Source organism: Mus pahari, chromosome 7, assembly GCF_900095145.1.
Source record: "Mus pahari chromosome 7, PAHARI_EIJ_v1.1, whole genome shotgun sequence".
In the NCBI taxonomy this organism is placed as follows: domain Eukaryota; kingdom Metazoa; phylum Chordata; class Mammalia; order Rodentia; family Muridae; genus Mus; species Mus pahari.
This window is the reverse complement of record NC_034596.1, coordinates 98,343,685-98,366,291: the sequence shown is the minus strand read 5'-3', so window position 1 is coordinate 98,366,291 and position 22,607 is coordinate 98,343,685. Positions and strand designations below refer to the sequence as shown.

The window sequence follows — 22,607 nt, the reverse complement described above, 5'->3', positions numbered from 1 at the left end:
ATCTACAGAAACATGAACAAATTGCAGTTTACCAAATTCTGAAAAATGAGTCACATCCATTTGCCAAATGTGGAGGGGAAGCAGGCTGTGAGGGTTTACTCTCACACTCGCCTGAGGCAATAGGAGGGCACAGGCTTTGCAAGCCGTAACAATATCCCTTGCCTCTGCNCTAGTAATATGAAATCGAGAAGAAAGTGTTTTAGAATTCACATGGAACTGTGAATGAAATTCACAAGCCAGTTCTACAGGTGTTTGAATCAAAAAGGCAGAAGCAGCTCTGGCAGCTTTNTCAACCAAATCATTGCCCTCTGCTAAAGGGCCAGGCAAACCTGTATGAGCTTGAATGTGTTGGACAAAAAATGGAGAACTTCTATTTAAAATTAAGGATTGCAATTTATTTAACAAATCCCCTATAGAGGATCGAAAATTCACCTTCCCTACCACTTCCAGCATTGCTAACGGATTAACCACATACTGACGATCTGAAATTAAATTAAAAGATTCAGAATACAATTCAAAAACTTTTATAAAAATATGCCAAGTCTTACACCAAAATACAGGCTCTGACTCAGAAGTATGAGTTTAACTTTCTCTTTAAATAAGACAATTGGTGAAGGGGATCAAGCTTGAAAAACAGTAATACTTATTTTGGCAAGATGGCAACCAAAATCTAAAGTACAAGCTATTATATCCAAATTAAAAGGCATTAAAGAATAAACCATAATACTGGGGAGGGGGTACACAAACACAAGATACAGTATGTCTAAACATCTTGACATTATAATTTAAGGGTAAAAGTTGAAAAATTATGCTGTTTTAGCTAGAGATTAAGTGCACCTTTTTTCCTGTTTCTCCCAAATAGAATCAGAGTTTACGATTTAATCACACCTCAAAGCTTTTCTATCAATACAAAGCAACCACTAAATACACACAAAATGCTTATTTGTTAATAATTTCCCTGACTTGTCCAATGTGCAATGCACATGACTTGAAAGACTACAATTTGGGGGTGAGTGTACACAAACTGAAAAACCACAACTCCCAAGTTTTTAAAATTTGCTCTTAACTTTAATTGTCTCACTCTGAGAACCTCAATAGTCCCTAATCCGAGAACTTCATAGTCTCTAACCAAGAACTTCATAGTCTCTAACCGAGAACTTGAACTGTCCCACTTACCTGGGAGCTTTCCAGCCGGCTACCCTGACTGCTGAGAGTTCTGGACTTGTCACTTCCCTGTACGGGCCACCATTTGTCGCTACCCTCTCCGACTAGCAGAAAAGAAGTGACAAAACTGATGTCCTTCTCAAAGCTGTTTATTCAGGAACATAACTATGTGCACTAAAAAGATCCCCCGACCTCCCTTTTATACCCTCTAGTCCACTCCCCATCACCCTATTCCACATAGGCACAGTTCATTGGCACAGGTCTACATTCGTCACATCATCTGATCTTTCGTCGTGGTGCATCTGTGCAGTGCAGTTTAATGGACGTGGCTATCTTGAGGGATATGAGGAAGTCAGTTGATAGCCGTTAGACTTGGCGGCAGTCCCGGGTGCCATCTTGGGGCCGTGACCAAACCCGCTCTTCACAATGGCGTCAGATGACATCTTGAGCCTAGAGAGAAGGTTTCCCTATGTTGGTGCAGCTGCCTTTCTGAGGTATGGTTGGGCCCAGGGATGCTGAGCATCTTTCTGAGGATTCTCTCTTCATGGAAACACCCCCAGACTGAGACTCTGCCCCTAAAGCACTTATAGCATCCTTTCCTGTCTCAGTTCCTATGCTAATGAACTCCTCCTCTTCCTGGGATTCCTCCAGCCTCTTTCCCAAGTCTCTTATTTCCTCCTTCCTCTGAAGTTCCCTTCTGCCATCTTTTCAAGGTTGTCTTTCTTCTGCTTGCTCTGTCTCTCTCACTTGCTCAGTCCTGGGCTCTTCCCATTCCACACTGGACTCTGCCACTCCACTTCCTTGTCTCCTGAAGTCTCTTTCCCACCTCAGAACTAGAAATGCCATTTACACTCACCACCTTCTTTTGGACTGCGATATGTCTCAGCAACAGGCAGGAAATGCCATATTTGGGTATCAGATTCTCACTGATCTTGTCAAGTGCTGCCAAGGTGCCAGCACGTGATCAGAGACCCATGCTCAGGCTTTCTTTGGCCTCCATTTTTGGCCCCACCCACTGTGCCCCATGCCATATTTACCAGATCTACCTGGCAACAATCTAACATCCTCCCCAAGCCCTTCAGAACATGGAGTTTTTGGCCTCCTCTCTTTTCAGCTTTGATCTACAGGATCTCCCTCCATGGTCACTAACCAAGTCTTTAACGTTCCCCCTGAATCATTCCGAGCAAGGCTACACAAGAGCGTGGGGTCTACTTTATTAAAGCCTGAACTTGTCTTTGGCTCCACTTACTGAGTCTTTAGACTGCTCTGAAAAGATCCATGTGATTCCTTCACACACATTGAGACATGTTGTGGGCCTATCATGTGCCAGAGGCATTCCACGTTCTACATTGCATGATGTTTCTTGGCAACCTTCTGGAACCATCTGTCCCCTCATTCCTGTTGTTCTAACTTACTATGTATTCTGCCTCACACCCTTGGCTCTTTCTCTCAGCTTCTGAGAGCCCAGTTCTGTGTCCATTGGTACAGCTCAGTTGCTCATTCCCTTGAACTCTCAGCTCACGTGGAGCTGCCTCCCTTCTGCTCTTGCTGTCTCCCTGGTTGTTTTCCTACACGCTTCTGGAATGCTGTATTGTGTTGGTCAAGCTTTCCCAGGGAGAAGGTAACTGCACTGGGAGGTACTCTCCTGCCTCATGCACTGCTTATGTCCCACATTTGACATCACGAGGATACGGATGTCCCAGCTGGTTCATGTACCCAGGTTTGAGAATCACATCCTGGAGATCCATGCCCCTGCCTCAGATCACAGGAACTTCCCTGACTTATCTCCATCTCCCACTATCATAAACTAATTCCCCTGCAGTTGTGGTTCCTCTGTGTTGGGGTTACTTCTTGCCAGAATTTGTCATCATGCTAAAATACTACCTGATGCCATTCTTCCAAGTGATCTTGGGCAGTTTGGGCCTTTCTGGAGTCCAGTACATAGTTGTGTAGTTGGAGCCAAGAGAAGCTCAGACTTCTTAGAATCTCAGTTTGCTGGGAAGCCTCTTGTCCTCAGGACCTCCTCCATTAAAGGGACCAGTCTGTACCCATCTGTGTATGACCATTGCCCTAGTGATTGTCCTGGCTTGCTAATAAGACTGAATCTTCATTCTCACTACATTAACATTCATAAGTTCTTCATAAACAGGTTTCTGAATTGATTCACACATTCATGCCTGCATTCATTCATTACTGCTCTGCATCCAGATCTGACCTGTATGCAGAGGATAGGTGATGGGCCATAGCTGCTGGCCTTGAGTCTTGGCTCTAGGAGGTAGAGACAGACAAATGGAGATTGTGATGGTGTGGTATCTGCTATATTGTCTGGCTGATGGCAGACCATATGAAGTCCAGATTCCTATCCAGTCCTCATTTCCCTTATTTCACTATGGCTTGGTGAGGGTTCATTGTGGACAATGTATTCTCCATGGTCCCCAAATCTCTGGGCTTGAGCTGAACCTGCACTGAAGATTAGTGACAAGCTGCTTAGTTTTGCACTGAGCCCCTCCTAAAATGGATCCTAAACAATCAGGGCAGGCGGCATAGTAGCCTGCATCTTCCTGGGAGCATCTTGACAGACAGCTGCCCTGATACTGTTCTTGTGTTGGAGGTGGCAGAGGGATGATGAGAACTCTGAGAGGTTAATGCAAATGCAAGTACCTTGAGAGAAGAGAACAGAAACATGCAGGAGCTCCAGCAGGCTGCCCTGAGGAGAATCTTCTCTGCTGAGGAGTGTAGAGGAAGGGAAAGGAGAGGGGTTTCAGAGGATGTGGGCATGTGCTCCTGGTTTATAGCAGGGGTGAGCCTGCATCACTGTTTCCTCCTTCCACTCCCTTTGGTGTGCTGCTGGAGAACATGGGTAGTTTTGGAATAGTGTGTGTGTGTGTGTGTGTGTGTGTGTGTGTGTACACAAGTGTGAGTTAGGATGAACTGTGTCCTAAGCAGCTAGCTGGTCATCCATGAATCCACATTCCATTAAAGTGAATGTTGTCTAAAAACACTCAGTAGGTCAGCATGTCCCTGACCCAGAGGTTTGTCCGCAGGGAGGCAATGGGAAGCTGGACTTCTGTTTGTACAGAGGTTGAATGGAGGCTGCACATGTCTCAGAGTCCCCAGCACAAATATGCAGAGGACAGCAGCGCTGCTCTGCCATTTCAGATGACAGCTGGGGAACAGGGCACTTTTGGAACAGGGTTACTGTTCAGGGTGAGGGTCAAAATAATCTCTTATTTGCTGCTTAATACACTCTCGAGCCTCAGTTTCCCCTCCTGCCTCCTCTCTACTCCAGGATGTCATGAAAGTCACATTTAGTGACACACACATCCCAAGCCACTAGAAAATGCAGAAAGCCACCCTCTTCTGGTTTCCCCTTCTGCACAGCACATACTGGACACCTGCTGCTCATTCCTGGGACTGACATGCCTTGTGTTTAGGGAGCTCCATGGCTGTTAAAACATGTGCTACCTGCTCATCCTGTGGGTTCTGGTGCTTTTAACACTATGATGGTGGGTTACTTATGAATGTAATAATGGGGAATACCAGTCAGTAGGACCTGACTTTGCGATGCAGAAACATGAGTTTGTACTTTAAAGAAAATGATAAACCTTAGCAACTGCATCCCTGGACCTTCCTCAGCTGGCTTGGGGCCAGGGATGGAGTAAAAGTGACCTTGCTGACTAAGTGCTGAGAGAAATGTGAGAGACAGGTGTCCTGTTCTTCCTGTTCTTTCTGCCAGCAGCCCTAGGCAGTCTACCTGAGTTCCAGCAGCCTCACTCATTTCCCTGGGAATCATGTGTGTTGACTATGACAGTCATATATTTCCTTGTTTATGGTCTGCAACCGGATGTCTCAAGTTTAAGGCCAAATGCCCCTTGTTCCAACCAAAACTGTGCAGGACAAAAAGTACCTGAACACCATTACACATGGCAACATATTTGTCCATTTTCAACATATTGGACACACACACACACACACACACACTCAGATGTTTGTATGTTTATATAGACACACTCATGTATACATATTCACACATGTATATGTGTGTCTGCATATATATGCAAATAAATATACACATGTACATAGACATATATATATATATACATGTAAAATAAAAGCATATATATATATATATATATATATATATATATATAAGTATATATGTTTGAACTCAGAGTGTGACATATATTTAGAAAATTCCCTATTACTGAGTCATTTTTGAGCAGGTGTATAATGTGTGTTCATGTGTTTGTGAATGTGTATGTGTATGTCCATAAGCACAGCCCTCTTTTTTTTTTTATTTTGACACAGCACCTCACTAGGTTGTCCTACTGACCTTAAACTCACTGTCAGATATTTCCTCCTTGGCCTCAGAAAGAGGAGTGGATAAGGTGACACTAAACCTGCTTCTATTTCTCCTCAGAGTGAAAGGGCAAAGTCAGGGAAGAGGCAAGGAGGAACCACAGCTGGCCAAGTCCTCCTCAGCAGGCCTTGGGGTGACAGAGAGGAGCTCTGCTCCCTACTGCCAAAGGCTGTAGTGGAGCCTGGTGTTTGATCCCTCTATCATGTTGTATTATTGTTCCCTTGTCCCAACAACACACACACAACTTCACATCCAGGAGCTGGGCCTTTCCTCTGCTGCCCAGCCCTTTCACATCCTTTATTTTCCATTAATATTTTCTTTATTTACATTTCAAATGTTATCCCCTCTCCTGGTTTCCCCTCCGAGAACCCCCTCTTCAGAGAACCTTCCTTCAGGGCTCACATTTCATTCCTGCCTGGGCCAGATTTCCAGTGTGTAGTTTCAAGCTATGTTAGTCACTGACGAACATACTTCACATCCATTGATGAGTCATCCCACCCTTCCTTCCTCATAGCTCCACACAACCATTAGAATACCCTTTATATTCATGAATTCCCCTGTTCTGGACATTGCATCTCTATAGGATACATGACAGGCCCTACTGTGTCTGGTTTCTTTCCCTGTGAGCATATAGGCAGGCTCACACAGGGCAGCAGGAAATGACACCTCCCTTGTTTGTCTAATGCAGTAATAGTGTGTGGCCTGAGCAAGCTCTGCTCATCCATGCATGTGTTGGGGGGACCCTTGAGTCACAAGCCCTTTGCCAACTATGAAGAAGCACGGTGGACACTGGCTGCAGTGCCTGCCATGTCCTTGCTTCCTGTTCCTCTGAGTACCTGCCTACAGCACAATCGGTGCATCAACCTCTCCCAAGATGCTGCGCCATTCTCCATTCCCACTGCTGTAAGGAAGGCTTGGAATTCTAGCCTTGCAAAGCTGGGCCAACCCCATATCACCTGTATGCTCTTTATATGATTGAATTTTGAATCAGTTTCTATGATGTAGCTGCGGGGGCTTGGGGTAGTGTGAGAGTGGCAGCCAGGATGTTGATGGTTATTCTAACTATTGTCAGCACTATTACTCTTTAGCCCATGGCATGGCAGACATTCTCTAATCATTGATGAGACCTTGGCAAATACTTCTGTCAGGTAGTTGGGTTAAAACCTCAAGCTGACTATGTGTCCAAGTTTCATTAGACCTAGTGTGTCATTGGCAGAAGCAAGGAAGGAAGGACACTTGGTGTTCTTGGGACCCTCTCAGATGCTTCTCATTGTTATGTTTTAAGAAATGCATGCTCAGCATGTAGAAACCACTGAGCCATGCAGGAAGTTCTCAGGCATTGAACCACAGAGAACAGCAATGTTTGCAGGCTCCTATCTTTCCCCTCCACAGTCTGTCACCTCTACTGCACACTGGATCTCCCCCTTTAGAGGCTTCTTCAGTAAGACAATGTTTGGTTTCTATTCATGCTCAAACATCATGACCAAGAAGCAAGTTGGGGAGGAAAGGGTTTATTCAGCTTACATTTCTACACTGCTGTTCATTACTAAAGGAAGGCAGTACTGGAACTCAAGCAGGTTAGGAAGCAGGAGCTGATGCAGAGGCCATGGAAGGATGTTTCGTACTGACTTGCTTCCCCTGGCCTGCTCAGCTTGCTTTCTTGTAGAACCCAAGACTAGACTACTAGCCCAGGGGTGGCACCACCCACAATGGGCCCTTCCACTCTTGATCACTAACTGAGAAAATGTCTTATAGCTGGATCTCATGAATGCTTTTCCTCAACTGAATCTACTTTCTTTGTGATAACTCTAGTCTGTGTCAAGTTGGCACACAAAACCACCCAGTACAGTTGCCAAGAGGCATGCAAAATTCCAGATCCCAAGGAATGAGGAGAAGTAAATGATGGTTCTGTATTCACTTAAGAGATGGACTCATACTTTGGCCACAGGTTCCAGAGCCATCTCGTGGGCCGCATGAGATTTATTCAACCCCAGTCTCCCTAGATACCTGCTTAGAGGCCCAAATGGATGGATGGATACAGAGGGGTCATGTCATTTCTCATGGAGTGCATGTGGTATCCACCTCAGGGCCTTGACTGACAGTTAAGCAAATTGTCAATAGATGGGTCCCTTCTTCTATTGTTCCATGGTCCTATGTGTGGTATCTCAGTGCTCATTGTGCAGGGAATCCTGTGTGTCTGATTCTCTGCTGACCACAGGTCCACCTGTCACTGTGTGTTCTCAGAAGCCTTGAGGCTCAAGTGTGTCTCATTCTGAATGGACACGGACAGAAAGTCTGCCTCAGGCCTCTGGCTGTGTTTCCAGGTTCACTGCATTCTTCATGGAGACCCAACCCTCCACACAGATGCACCTTGGCCTCTTCTCCTTCTCTGCCTATTAATCTGGCTTACCCCTTGAGCTGGATCACCCACTATTCTCTCCAGATATGCCCTGATGTTTCCTGAAACTGGCCTCAGTGACATTCCCCACCTCTTTGCTCATTTCTCTGCAGTGTAGCCACTCATGGCTACATGTCCAAGACAGGAGCAGTGATTTACCCTTGCAAAGCTCTCCATGTCTCTGAGACATTGGAGGATCTCACAGGGACAGGCTCTTTGCCATCTAGTGACTGTCATGCCCTTTTCCTAAACTGAACTCTCAGATTCTAAGAAATGCCTCCTGTGCTCTTTGCCCCACTCGAAATACCCTTTCCTGGTCTTCTGACAACCTTGCCATCCCCCTCTGACCTCACCACAGAGCTCACCTCCTAATCCCAGGTCTTTTTGGGGGTGTCCTCTGTGAAGCGCCTGGAGTCTTGTTTCATCATCCACCTGCCACCACCACTGTGACAGCTCATGAGCTGGCCTGGAGAAGTTTGTCTCTGAAGCATCATTTCTAGCTGGGTGTCATAGGGAAATGAGGACGCTCTGTGCCAGTTTCCTCATCCATAAAGGAACTGATGACAGCATGTAGCACAGAGGAGCATCACAGGAGTAACAGAGTGTGACAACCTCTATGTGCTTTTTGTCATCAGAGGCCAACAGGACTTGAGTGAACATTGTCACATTCAATGCAGTTACATGTTTATTCATCCTTTGCTCCTGCCCTTAATTTTGGGTGATGAAGGTGGAGGTGTCCATCTGTCCTGTGAGGTTGGTCAGCTGGGAACATAGGGTAAGGCTACTTCTCTGCCCTGAGTAGGAATGCTAGGGGGAGAGGAGATGCTCTGACCCACAGGCCCCATGCAGCTGCAGAGGTGAGGGCTCCACCTGAGCCAGATGTGGGCAGAGACTGTATTATCTGCAAGGGGCAGTGGGCAGCAATATTTTCCAGAGGGAAATGGTGAGGTCGAACTGGTCACCAAGTGGTCCCAAATGTTGCAATTAGACACAGGGCAGCAGATTTCCTTTTTAGTTCACATGGTTTGGCCTGTAAGCTTGCATAGTCCCAAGGATGTTGCAGAAGCTGAAGGCAAACATAACTGGAGCCTAACTTGGGAATGAGCCTACATGCCAGCTTCCAGGCTTTGGGGTAGAGGCAGATACAAGGGAGAGAGCGGGGAGATGGGAGGACAGATTCCACAGTCAGGAACCAGAGTTAGTGCAAGCAGAATGACTGGAAGTCTGACACTGAGCAGCCACAACCTTCTCTGCATGAGGGATTCACAGATTTAGTCAGTGTCACTGTCTAGTCAGGCATGCCTCAGCCAAGCAGAGCATAGAAGCCAGCATGTGCAAACAGACCTACACACAAGCTCGATTCCCAGCTCTTGGGAAGAAGCACCCTTCTCATTTGGGAAGTTCTAGTCTCACCTGAGATTTGTAACTTTGGCCATAAAGAAGGCAATATGAGTATTTGTTCCAGAGATAATTATCAGGAATGGCTCGTTGAAATTTGTTGTCATAAAGTAGAATTTTGCATACAATGGGATTATTTTGAATCCGGTGGCAGCAGCTGCTTCTGTGCCTGACTCAGCCACATCCAGCACAGCCTTGTGGACCACCTGTGGGGAAACACATCACTCAGTGGAGACCAGGGAGGGCAGGAGAGGGATCTGGAACAGATGAGGGTATTGACCTCATCTGCTGGGGACTTTGATTCTACCATGAGCTCTACCCTTGGATTTCCTGAGTAACTGCTCAGGGTGTGAAATGAGGTATGCCCTGGGACTGCTCGGTGTTTTAAACAGTGCTTCCCTCAAACCCACTACAACAGGAAGACTGGAGTGGGCAATGGCAGGCGTTTCCCCACAGGCAGCCTCCCAACAGCCCCACAGGGAACAGGCAGTGTGCTGGCAGACAGTGCAGGATTCAACATCCCTCCTGCTCCACCATCCTTGAGATATACATCAGTAATGAATAGGGCACAGCTTCACATTCCCAGAATCATATGCTCTGCTGGTAGTGAGCTGAACCCACAACTCTGACTTAGAGCTGGATAGAACATTGGGCACCACCATGCTGTGCACCTAGGAATGTAGTGTGAGGGTCTAAGGTATCTTCTTTCTTATTCCTAGGGTTTTCAGCACAACTGGCACAAATCCCTTGGTATTGTCTTTACTGCTGCTATTCTATGTGCTAGAGAAGACTTACTGACCCACTGCTGCAGTGAAGAAGTTGAGGCTGGGCGTGCTTTGTGCCTGCAGTGGATTGTGGGTGGCACCTGCAGTGCTGCACAGGTGGTACCCATGTGATCTAACACCAAGTGTAGGCACTTCCTCACCATGGGTTCCTTGGTGAGGTTCAGTCCAAGGGGGAAAGTAGGGGCTGGGTGTAAGCTCTCAGCAGGAGTTAGCTCTCCCCAGCATGAGGCAAACAGATGTACAGTTGTTCTCCCAGATGTGCCAATCCCACATGCTCACATGGCCTTAACCATACACATTCATGACCAAGCTGAACCACCAAGTGTTTCTTGTCTTATGTGAGAGACTCTCGGGCTCTTGGTTCCTGTAATCTCAGGCAGGTCAACCTGTGTAGAAGACTTCCCTGATGCCAAGCTGTGGAAGGATGTCTTCCAGGTTGTAGTCAGTGGAGATGGAGAACTAGGAGAGGTGGAGCTCACCTATCAAACTGAGAATGAAAAAGAAACAAAGAGTCCCTGGACTCATTGGCTCCTTCAATCCACCATGTAGCTGGGGCTCCTCCCTGCAGACAGCCATCTCCCTATACTGAAGACCTCTTTCCACTCATGCCTACACAACTTGGCTTTGCTATTCCTAGTACAATAATTAACCACCATTGCCTGAGAATGTGAACAGTAGACAGGAAACGTGACTTGGCCCTAGCTGTTCCTTGACTGAGAGTGCTTCCTCCTAGATCCAGTGCATCAGACTCCAGCTCTCCTTACCTCTGACACTCCCCCTCTCATCTCACCACATCTCACCAGTGAGGAATGAAATAAAGATTCACTGTATTAGCATCCCCACACTTTCCCTTCCTCAACTACAACAAAGCCTAGAAGGATAAGAATTTTTGGACTTTAATCTCAGATAGACTCTGAAGATCTTAGACAGAGCTTCACACACAGTAGGTCTTCAAGTCACCATTCTTTGAATGGTGAATGAATGAGTGATGAGGGGGATGAGACGGCTCCACGGGGCACAGCTGAGTCTCAGAGCTCATCTCCTGTTAATACACAATCCTCTCTGCCTTACAAGTCTTGACTCACTCAAGACTCCATGTAATTTACAGCCTGTAAGAGAGGGAGGAAACCTCTGCTCTCTGTGTGAGTTGGTCTCATATTGTGGAAAACAAAAGACAAAGTCAAAATAGACTTCAAACTACTGAGAAAGCAGAGGGGAGTTCAACTCAACTTCACCTGTTCCCATCTGACACTTTAACCATTACACTGGATATAAGTGAGACTCTGAGGTACAGGGACACTGGCCATCAGGACAACTGCAGTACAGGGATCAATGACAGTTCTGGGTCCTAAGGACATGCACCTGGGCCTCAGAGAGTCCTTTCACTTCCTCAGGTTCTCTGGTTGCAAGTTGGCTTCCACCTGCTGCATCCTGTCCTGGTCAGGGAGGATGCTGGCATTTCCTGTGTACTTCAGCGCCACCACAGAGCAGGACAGCTCTATATCCTGGAAGTAGGGTTGGTCAGTTCCTCAACTTTCATCATGGGCACCTTCATAGACCTCTTCTCATCCAAGTAGAACTCAGACTTAAATGTGTCCCGGGGGTCAAAGGGCATCTTCCATTTGCCTAAATGTGGAGCAAATCATCAGATTGTAAAAGTAGCACAGAGACCACACCTCCACCACATACTGCCCTAACTCGTGAATTATGACAGCTGTCAATCCACCTTTAACAGCACAGTGTCCTTTCGTGGTTTTATAATCCGCATTGGAAAAAAAAAACCTTGGGAGATGCAGAAATGTAATGGGAAGAGATTCGCAGGCTTGGTTTGCAAAGAACAACCTCTAACCCTCAGCCTGGAGAATTGAGCTCCTGAGAACCAGGTGTGTAAGCAAGAGATGAGAGTGCAAATGGTGAGCCTGGAGCCTGGATGGAGATTGGGATCCTGTTGTCCTTAGGGGGAAGCATGTCTAGAAGGGATTGGAAAATAGCAAGAAACTGAGTACTTCCTTACTTAGGTCTTTGATGATGCTCCCAGGTGCAACCATATCTCTAAAGCTTCAATCACCTTTAAAATGGTCAGTATAAGGACAGCAGTTATTCATGTTTCGAAGACTGTGAACATTTTCTTTCCATGGTCAGTGTAAGGATACCTGTTATGCATCCAAAATCCTCTCCCCCCACTCCCCAGGAAGTGACCACTCACCCCTCTAAAGAGGAGATAATTCACCATCACCATGGATGTCCTCTCATACAGGTCTGAGACCAGTTCCTTGATCATCCCCTGGGTCTGATTGCTCACATAGTCATTGATGCGCTTTGTGGCCTCACGAGGATGCTGGAAGTCAGCTGTGAAGGCCTCAGCCTGGTACAGAGCCCTTGCCTTCTCCTGGAACTCTGCCAGGATCTGCAGGTGCTTTTCAACAAACAGGGCACTGCCTGTGCTGATCTGTACCTGGTCCCCTGACTGACTGAGAAGGTAGAGCAGTTACCTAAAGCCCTGGTGGATGTCTTCCTCAGGGGTCTCTGTGAGATTGAACTTCAGACCTTCTAGAATTTCCTTCAGGGTGTTGCTCTTTGCTCCCAGGGACAGGAGGGCCAAGTGAAGATGCTGAATGGGAGAAGACAATATTTTTATCTGGATTCTTCAAAACCAGCTCCTTGTAGAGGCCGAAGGCAAAGTCAGTGTTGCTGGAGGACAGTGTTAAACTTTTCACTTCTATTACATTGTCTTGGCCTTTCTGGACTTTGTGTCCCCTCTGAACCTGTCATCTGAGAGCAGGGCAGATCCCAGCCTTTACTCTCTTCTCCTGTGTGAAAGAAAAGACCCTTTAAGACTGAGAGCAGATTTTGCCCTCACCATCTCCTAGTCCTCCCATCTGGCCTCCATTGTGTCCCTTCTATGCTGCATGTTGTTGCCTTTGTGACCATCATGGGAGATGCTCTGACCTCTTTAATGGCAGTAGCATGTGTCCTGCTTCCTTTACCAGTGGAGGACCTGCTGTTGGTGTAGTCATTTTCCTAATAGAGAACCATTATCCAGAGAAATGAAGAGACTGCCAGGGTCACAGTGAAAAGAAGAGAAGAATGTGGGGCTGAGCATCAGCCTGTGTTATCTTCATGTCTCCTCTTCTTTTCTGGATTCACATAAGAACTCACTAGGAGGCAGGAAGCATCTTCCTTTGCAATTGTGCCCCAACATCTCATCTCATCGCCAACCTCTAGTAAGGACTCAGGGACAGATTCTGGGGCTAGTTAGATAGGACAGGACTCACCACAACCCCCAGGTGACCTAATAAATCTCATGGCACTGATCTGAGTCCAGAGCATGTTTCTGGGAGTGAGGGGGTCAATTGAGAGGAAGCACTGTGATATCTGGGTCAATGCCAGAGCCTTGGGACTCTGAGAACAGATACTAATTAGAAGGACCAATAGGTGAAAAAATTTTCACTCCTGCTAAGGTACCACATGATGGTTGATACCTCAGGCCTGAAAGCCTTTTTGGTGGGAAGAAAAATGAGTGAAATCTGAATCTCCCATACCCGGACCAGATTTTATTCTGACTTTGAGGATGTCTGTGTGGTAGCACGAAGATGGGTAGACCTTTCTGGGTGAGCTATTGAGGGGCCCAGGTTATATAATTAGCAATAGTATCTGTGTTATCATCAACATGGGAGTGGGCATGAAAAATATCCAAAGGGTCATCTCCTCTATACAGAACTGGAGTGGAGGCCACAGGCACCCTAGAGTATTACACCTGATGGCTTGTGATTTTGCTAAACCCATCTGCTCCTCTTCAACCTCTGTCCACAGTGCAGGTGAGATCAGAGGAAATGCAGATGCCATAGGAATGGGAGGGAGAGGGAGAGGGAGAGGGAGAGGGAGAGGGAGAGGGAGAGGGAGAGGGAGAGGGAGAGGGAGAGGGAGAGGGAGAGAGACTGCTTGTGGACGTTGTACATCGTGGTGCGGAGCCTAGTGCGCACCACGATGTACAACGTCCACAAGCAGTGGAAGGGAGAGAGGTGTGGCGATGGGAGGAGGAGGGGATAGGATGAGGGAGCCAAGGGGAAGATGGAGGGAGAGGAGACTGGAAGAGTGTAGGAAAATGGAGAGCAGGGGATAAAAGTGTTTGAGCTTTGCCTCCTGTCCCCAGGGCAGTGACATGTCTGCACAGGAGACAGGAGTTTCAGCAACTAGCTGCAATCTAAGAGCTAAGCGTGGCAGGAGATGACATCTTGAGCCTAGAGAGAAGCTTCCACCATGCTGATGCAGCTGCCTCTCTCAGGTATCCACCCATGCCTCTTAAGCTTGCCTTCATCTGTGACTTTCTTCCTTTTGTAAAGCTATAGTTTTTATGAAACTGCTTCCCTTTTGGAACATGAAATTTCAGTAACAGAAATCTGTGTTTTCTGATCATTGTCACTGATACTGGCTCCAGAATGAAGTATATCTTAGGATGAGAGCTGTGGATTTTTGTCAACTGTAGGGTGATAGACCCAGAAGTCACATGCTAGGTCCAAAGTTGGTGACTTCAAAATGGAAGTGCTGGTCCTAACAAGAAGAATTTTATATGGTTAAACAAAGTGTGAAAGTGGTCTCTAAGTTCCAAAAAAAAAAAAAAAAAAGACTATGTGTGGCACATTCCTGTTTGCCACGAAGCATCCTATCATTCCCACAAACATCAGCTCCATTACACAAGGGTCCTAGCTCCCTTCCATTCAGAAATCCTGAATCAGCTCAAATCTCTCTGTTCTGTTATTATACAAAGTTAGTTTTCTTTTCTGCCATTTTGCTTCTAGGGATAAGAAGCAACATATAGCACTGGGAGATATGGATATTGAAGTAGCCATCTCTTGTAGCCAGGTATAACTTGCAATGAAAGGAGTGGCAAATCAACACACCCACAAAACAGTCAACCCCAAATTTGTCTCACCTTTATGTTCAGGCATAAAGGAGGAGCAGAAATTGAGGGAATGGTCCACCAATGACTGCTCCAACTTGATCCTATCCCATGAGAGAAAGCCAATCCCTATTACTATTAATGATATTTAGCTTTTGTTTCAGACAAGGACCTGACTTCCTGAGATGCTTCATCTAGCAGCAGATGGAAACAGAAGTTGACAAACAACAAGCAGAGCTCTGATAGTCTTGTGGAAAAGTGTGGTATAGAAGTAAGGTAGCTGGAGGGCCAAGGACACAAGAAGACCTATAGCACCAACTAACTTGGGCCCATGAAGGGTCACAAAGACTGAACCACAAACCAAGAGCATGAAGATGCTGGACCTAGGCCCCCTACACATTGTTAGCAAATGTACAGCATGGTCTAACAATTGGAGCAGGGGAGAGGGTCTGTCTCTGATTCTACTGCCTGCCATTGGATGCTGTTCCCCTACCTGGACTGTGTGGTTGGGCCTCAGTGGGAGAGAAAGTGCTTAGTCTTGCTGGAACTAGATGTCTTATACCAGGTAGTACCCAGGGGCTGGTTTTCTTCTCTGAGAAGGGGATGTGGTAGTAGGTGGATAGACTTGTAAGGGTGGCACTGGAAGGAGAGGAGGGAGTGATAGCTGCAATATGGATATAAAGATATTATCATGATTTGTATATGCTTGGCCCAAGGAGTGGCACTATTATGCATATGGTATGTTTAGTTATGGACTCCTAGACTCATGTGTTTGGACAAGCCTATGGGGACAAGGGAGTGCAATGTGATGGTTTGTATATGCTTGGCCCAGGGATTGGCACTATTAGGAGAGGTGGCCTTGTTGGAGTAGGTGTGTCACTGTGGGTGTGGGCTTAAGACTCTCAATCCAGCTGCCTCAAAGTCAGTATTCTGCTAGCAGTCTTCAGATAAATCTCTTGAACTCTCAGCTACTCCTTGCACCATGCCTGCCAGGATGCTGCCATGTTCCTGCCTTGGAGATAATGGACTGAACCTCAGAACCTGTAAGCCAGCCCCAATTAAATGCTGTCCTTATAAGAGTTGCCTTAGTCATGGTGTATGTTCACCGCAGTAAAACCCTAACTAAGACAAATATTTAAAAATAAATTATTCAAAACAGGGTTATACATCGTAATTGTTAAGTTATGACTGACTGAAATAATGTCTAAGCTCTAGAGGAATCACAGTTAAAATTTATCTGCCCCTCATCTAACTTGTATATAAAATATTATCTTTGCTGGTTTTACTTTAGCAGTGTTGTGCCACTGAGCTTAGGCACAGCAGGAGCCCATTCTAGGTGTGGCCAATAAAAGCACTTAAATCTTTAATTGCCTTTTAATAGTATCATTGTCAATGACTGTCTCACATGGATCTCTTTGACACCACACAGTGTCTCATAGTGGATTCCTCCCTAGGCAGACATTCCCCCCTCCTGCCCTTCTGTATTTCACCTCACGGAGACCATGATGGACATCTCAGTTGCTGCATCCTTCCTGCCTAAGGCCCTGCTCCATCCTCACCAGCACCTCCTGTGGTGAGTCCTATTGTTGACTGTCTTCTCTGCAAGATGCCAAGACCACACACCTCTGGCTAATGCTGAACCAAGCCAGAAGTCTGAGCCAGACCAGTCACATGATGTCCGTTCTCTCCATGAACACAGCTTTGGCTGCTGTTGACCCAGAGCCAACATGACTGGGGGACATAGTAACGTAAGTGCTTAATAAACATCCAGGCTTCCTTCTGGTGTGAATGGTGGCTTTTGTTATCCAACTGTTAGATTTCTTCAGAATTGTAGGTACAGATAGGTCATGGTTTGAATGAAGGTGGCCATAGGCCCATAAGGAGTGGCATCATTAGGAGACCTGGCTTTCTTGCAGTAGGTGTGGTCTTGATGGGGGAAGTGTGTCACTGGGAACAGGCTTTGAGGCTTCATAAGCTGAAGCTAGGCCTAACGTGGCTTTCCCTTCTGCTGCTTACAGATGCAGATGTAGAACTCTCAGTTCCTACTCCAGCACCATATCTGCCTGGACTCAACCATGTTTTCTTAAATAGTTTACTTTTAAGAGCAATAGAGCACTGAATAGGATAAGATGCCTGACCTGCAGACAGGCCCTCCCTTCCTGAGGGGCTGTCTCCTCAGTCTTAGGGAGCTGGGAACTGAAAACTTCACATATGTAAATAAATCCATCACTAGGAAAGCTCCCCAGCCTTCTTGTTCCTTCTCCTTAAACATTTAATGTTTATGATACTGTGCATTTGTGAATGTGTATGTGTTCATTCATGTGTTGAAGTCAGAGGTCAACCTCAGCTGTCAGTCCCCATCCACCTTGATTTTTGGAATGGGGTCTTTTCATAAGCCTCTTCTAGGGTGACTGGCCAGTGACTATCAGGGTCCCTCCTGCTTAAAACTCATTAGAGTTGGGATCACAAGTTCATACTACCATACTTAGGTTTTTTGACTTCCATTTCAGTAATTAACATTCAGACCCTTATGGATGAGGGCCCAGCATTTTATTCACCTGCCCCAGCATTTTATTCACCTGCCCTGTCTGCAGCCCTCATACTCTTCAAAGTGTCCTTTGATGCACAGAGCTTGACCTGCTGCAGGCCCCCATCCCTCCAAAAAGGAGCCAACAGACCCTGCACTGAGCTCTCTGAAACTATTTCACCCAAAGCTTTGCATCCCTCAGTGAGTTATTTCAGATGTGCTGTCACAGTGACCAGAGGCCAACAGACACACTCTCTAAATATTGTCTCTGCTTGGTCCCAGGAACAGCAATAGAAGACAGAGGTGGCCAGCTGCCTGGCACCTGAGCATCCTCTCAGAAGCTTTTGGGGTCAGACTATGATGATTTTAAGGGCAGAAAGCATAGTGAGGATTTGCAGACTACGCAATTTATAGTGGTTGTCCCTTGGGAATCTATACATCTAGGGAGAGTTACACTTAGAGAATTTGTCCTAGCCTTAGTTTGGAGCTCAGGTATCTGACCACACTGCTGTCAACAGGCTGCAGATTTTATACATGTTACAAGTCTTAGGCTGGGCATGAAGGGTTTGTTGTGAGCACAACAACAGTTTGCTTGCCAAGTTACAACTTGCAAGCCTTCCAAGGAGTGACGATTATTGTCTGAGAGAGGATGTTGCAGCCATTTGGGGGAGAGAATGGGAACCATGGAGGACATCATCAACTGCACAGTGGCTGGCAGTGTCCTCTCCAGGGAGGTTAATCTCAATTCCTGGTGGCAGCTGCTTTTGTGCACTTCTGGGCTGTGCCAAGCACATATCACCTGGAGGGACAGTGCTCTTCACTGCTTGCATTCTAGAGTAGCTTTCTGATGTGGCTGTAGGGGTGGGAGGAAGGGTGAGAGTAGAAGAGGTAGCCAGGACCTTGACAGTTGTTATAATTATTGTTTCCATTATACATATCTATCCCATAGTGCTCCATGACAAATACACTCTGATCATTGATGTGTAGACATGAGATCTTGGTAATTACATATGTCAGATAATTTGGCCAAAGTCATAAGATGTTTATGTGTCAGACTATGATTAGACAAGGTGGGCTGTGTGGCAGAAGTAAGGAAGGACAAGATGCGTGGTGTTTTTGAGACCTCCATGCCATGCATGCTACTGCGAAGACCTTTCCTGTCAGAAGCTTTAATAGGACAAGCTAATAGCTACCAGGTGCTCTGAGATGGTCTGTGTTGGATTAATCCGTGACAGATTTGCTCTTATAGACAAAGTCTAAGAGAATTCATTTTAGGGAAGATTCCTGCTGTTAATATGGTCTTCCTCTTATTACTAAACATATATAACAATTACTAGGTATTAGCCCACCCCTTTTGAGCAGGTCTCTGCAGATCTATGAAGACGTACTGCCCTGTAGTGATGCTATATAGACAAATAGATGACATCTTAAGTCTTAATGATGATCCTATAAGAATTCCTAAAATTATATCAGTGATTATCAAGCTCTATTATAGTGGGACTGCTATTAGGTCCCTTTCTGATAGTCAAAACTGCAGTGAGAACTCTGTCAGTCTCCCATGTGTCACTAGTTAATTGCTCTTAGTAACTAGACTTTCTCCTATTCAGAGCACCTTCCAAGAGGTTGTAAAACAACTAACCAAAGGTAATAAAAAAGGAAGTAATGACTTATTATAGGTGTTAGAAGATAAAATACTGACTGGGTTTATCTATCCAAAACTTCAGTAATAACTTAGTTATAGTTTTTGACTTTCAGTGAACCTGTGGAACTGTGACAGGTAATGGATGTTTACCTAGATAATACTCCTAATGGATATGCATGTAAAATACTGTTGTAAATTTCTTTTTTGTTTTAATGGTGCATTTTGATTTGATGCCTTTATATTTTCTCTTTTTTTAATTAGATATTTTCTTCATTTACATGTCAAAAGCTATCCCGATAGTCCCCTATACTCTTCCCCCACCCTGCTCCCCAACCCACCCACTCCCACTTCCTGGCCCTATTGTAAATTTCTATTTCAATTTATGATTTGACTTTTTTGTGTGTGAAATTGTGATGAACTTTTTATCATGTGATCATGTGTTCTGTAAGATGTATAAGTACTGAGGACAAAGAGATGAGAAAAGAGAAGAAATTTTTTCCCCTTTCCCTGCCTAGAGAAGAATTTTTCCTACTCCTCTTAGGATCTTTCTGCGTTTCCTATTTTTCTTAGATAGCTTTAATAGGAAACTTTTGACAACTCAGTAATAAATGCTATAATTGCTTTTCACAGTGTCCCCTTTTCTCCCTGCAACTAGCAACAAGCTGGCTGAAAGAGCCTCACAGAACCTTCTGAGATAGAACAAAGGCCACATTACTTAATCCTCCACTGTTAGGCTGCAGGAGGTAATCACCTAAGCCAGCAGCTCTTTCTGCCCTCAGGAAGAGGAAGAAAGTTTTTAGGATGTTTTAGATGTCATCATCAGCATTTCAATACAGTTAGAGAGTTAGAATGACCTGAGACCCTCAGACTTTAAAGCCACACCAGGGTCCTATTCTGTGCCCCCACCACTAACCTCTCTGAGCTCCAGGCAGACATCTACTTCCACCCAATGCCAAATAGAGAACATAAGCAGTGCATGAGGCAGGAGAGTACCTCTCCCTGCAGTTACCTTCTCCCTGGGAAAGCTTGACCAACACAACACAGCATTCCAGAAGCAACCAGGGAAACAACCAGGGAGACAGCAAGAGTAGAAGTAAGGCAGCTCCACGTGAGCTGAGAGTTCAAGGGAATGAGCAACTGAGCTGTGCAAATGAACACAGAACCTGGGCTCTCAGGAGCTGACAACAAGAACCAAGGTTGTGAGGCAGAATACATGGTAATTTAGAACAATAGGAATGAGGGGACAGATGGTTCCAGACAAGAAGCAGATCATGTAATGCAGAGTGTAGGATTCCTCCTTCATATGATAGGGTCAGAGAGAAGGAATCAGGTGGATCTTTCTAAAGGAGTGTAAAGGCTCAGTGAGTGGAGCCGTTCCACTGTAGCATCGCTGGTGATGATTTAGTAGGAAGGTTCAAGACTCCACCAGGGCCCATGGAGGGTCCCTGTCCTGTAGATCAAAGCTGAAAGGGGTGGGACCAGGTTCTGGAAAGCTTTGGAGGAAGTTTGACTTTTGTCAGGAGAATCTGTGAGTGTGGCATGCTGCACAGTAAGTAGCGTGCCAAAAATGGAGGCCAAAAAATCTGAGCACAGGGAGGTCTAAGACCACTTGCTGCAACATTGGAAGAATTAGTCAAAATCAGTGAGAATCTGATAGTCAGATATGGTATTTACTGCCTGTTGAGAACATTTGTCAAGCTTATATTGTGGCCGAGACATGTCACAGTCATAAAGCAGGTGGTGATTCTTAGTGAGTGTTAAGGTTCTGAGGTGAGGCAGAGACTTAAGGAGACAAGCAAGTGGCCTGGAAGGTTACAGTTTGGAATGGGAAGAGCCCAGCATTGAGCAAGTAAGAAAGATGGAGCAAGGAGAAGAAAGAAAACCTTGAAAAGGTGTCAGTAGAGAACTTCAGAGGAAGGAGGAAATAGGAGAGACTTGGGAAAGAATTGGAGGGATCCCACCAGGAGGAGGAGGAGGCCATTAGCATAGGAACTGAGACACAGGGAGGGGTGCTGTAAGTACTGTACACCGAGTATCAATCTGAGTTTGTTCCAAAGAGAACAACTTGTCAGAAAGGTGCTCAGGATCACAGGGGACAAGCATCCTTTCACTCAGGATGGGGTTTCGAGAAGTGCATATGGGAGCTGCCAGATTTATCCAGTAGGATCCAGGAGTACAGAAACACAGGGGGACAGCAGACTCCAGTGGTCCCCTGAGGGAGACAGACACTGATGTGTCAGCCACAAAATGTCACTTAAACAAGTAGGTGTCCAGAGATGAGTGGACAGAGGTGTATGGGGAGATATCTCAGTTATGGTTTCTATTGCTGTTATGAAACACATGTCTAGTAAGCAAGTTGGGGAGGAAAGGGTTTCTATGGCTTACACAGTTTTCACCATTGAAGGGAATCAGGACAGGAACCCAAACAGGGCAGAAAACATTAGGCAGGAGCTGATGCTGAATCCATGGAGGTATGCTGCTTACTGGCTTGGTTCACATGGTTGACTCAGCCTGCATTCCTAAAAAACTCAGGACCACCACTGGGAGATGACATCATTCACCACGGGTTGAGCCCTCTAATTTGACATAATTAAGAATGTATCCTATAGGCTTGTCTACAGCCAGATCTTGTGAAGGCATTTGTCAGTTAAGAGTTCTTCCTCTCAACTTGTTTGTGTTGAGTTCACATGAGTCTAGCCAGCACTGTGGAGGAGAAAACCATCTGGAAAGGCCAACTCTAAAATTTGGAGTTAAATGTGGTGAGTAGCAGCAGGCAGCAGAGCCAAGTGATCTGCCCTGAGAAGGGTACAAAAGTGGCACTTCAGTTCAGTTAGAGCCAAGCATCAGCCAGGAAGCAGGGAGGTCATCAAACTAGGCAACCTTGTGGAAAAAAGAAAGATTTACTGGGGATGTAATCACCAAGGCTTGTGTTCCCTCTCCCTCTGCCTCCTCCTTCCTCCTCCACCCCGTGTGTGTGTGTGTGTGTGTGTGTGTGTGTGTGTGTGTGTGTGTGTGTGTTTGTGTTTATCAGTGTGCAGGAGAAGAAGCAAAATATTAGAGGAAGAAAACAGATGTTCTGTGACAGCAGGTAAGGAAGGAGCTGTGAGCTGATTCAGGCGATCTAGATTGAAGCAGATCTAGGTGGCTCTGCCTTAAGCAGCAGATTCTGTGGGGATGTTAGGATGCCTCCTGGACAACAGGAATGGCCATAGGGGATGTACGTTTTTGGTACGAAGAAAGGCACCTTAATAATTTGTTTCCTCAGCCCTATTCTTTTTTGTTAGAATCTGCAATTTTTGAGGGGTGGGGTGGGGTGGAGGACAGTGACTTTGGACCTAAGACATGTCTACTGAGTCTCTCACTGTTGACACAAAACCCCCAACTCTCATCCTAAAAGAAATAAGATCCTTCACTTGGGAACCATTTTGTGTGA

The 22,607-nt window shown here is 45.9% G+C and overlaps 1 pseudogene; it reads right to left on the bottom strand.

Moving 5' to 3' along the window:
• Positions 1–9,331: 9,331 nt before the first annotated feature.
• Positions 9,332–13,122, bottom strand: LOC110324087 (annotated as a pseudogene).
• Between the last annotated feature and the right edge of the window lie 9,485 nt (positions 13,123–22,607).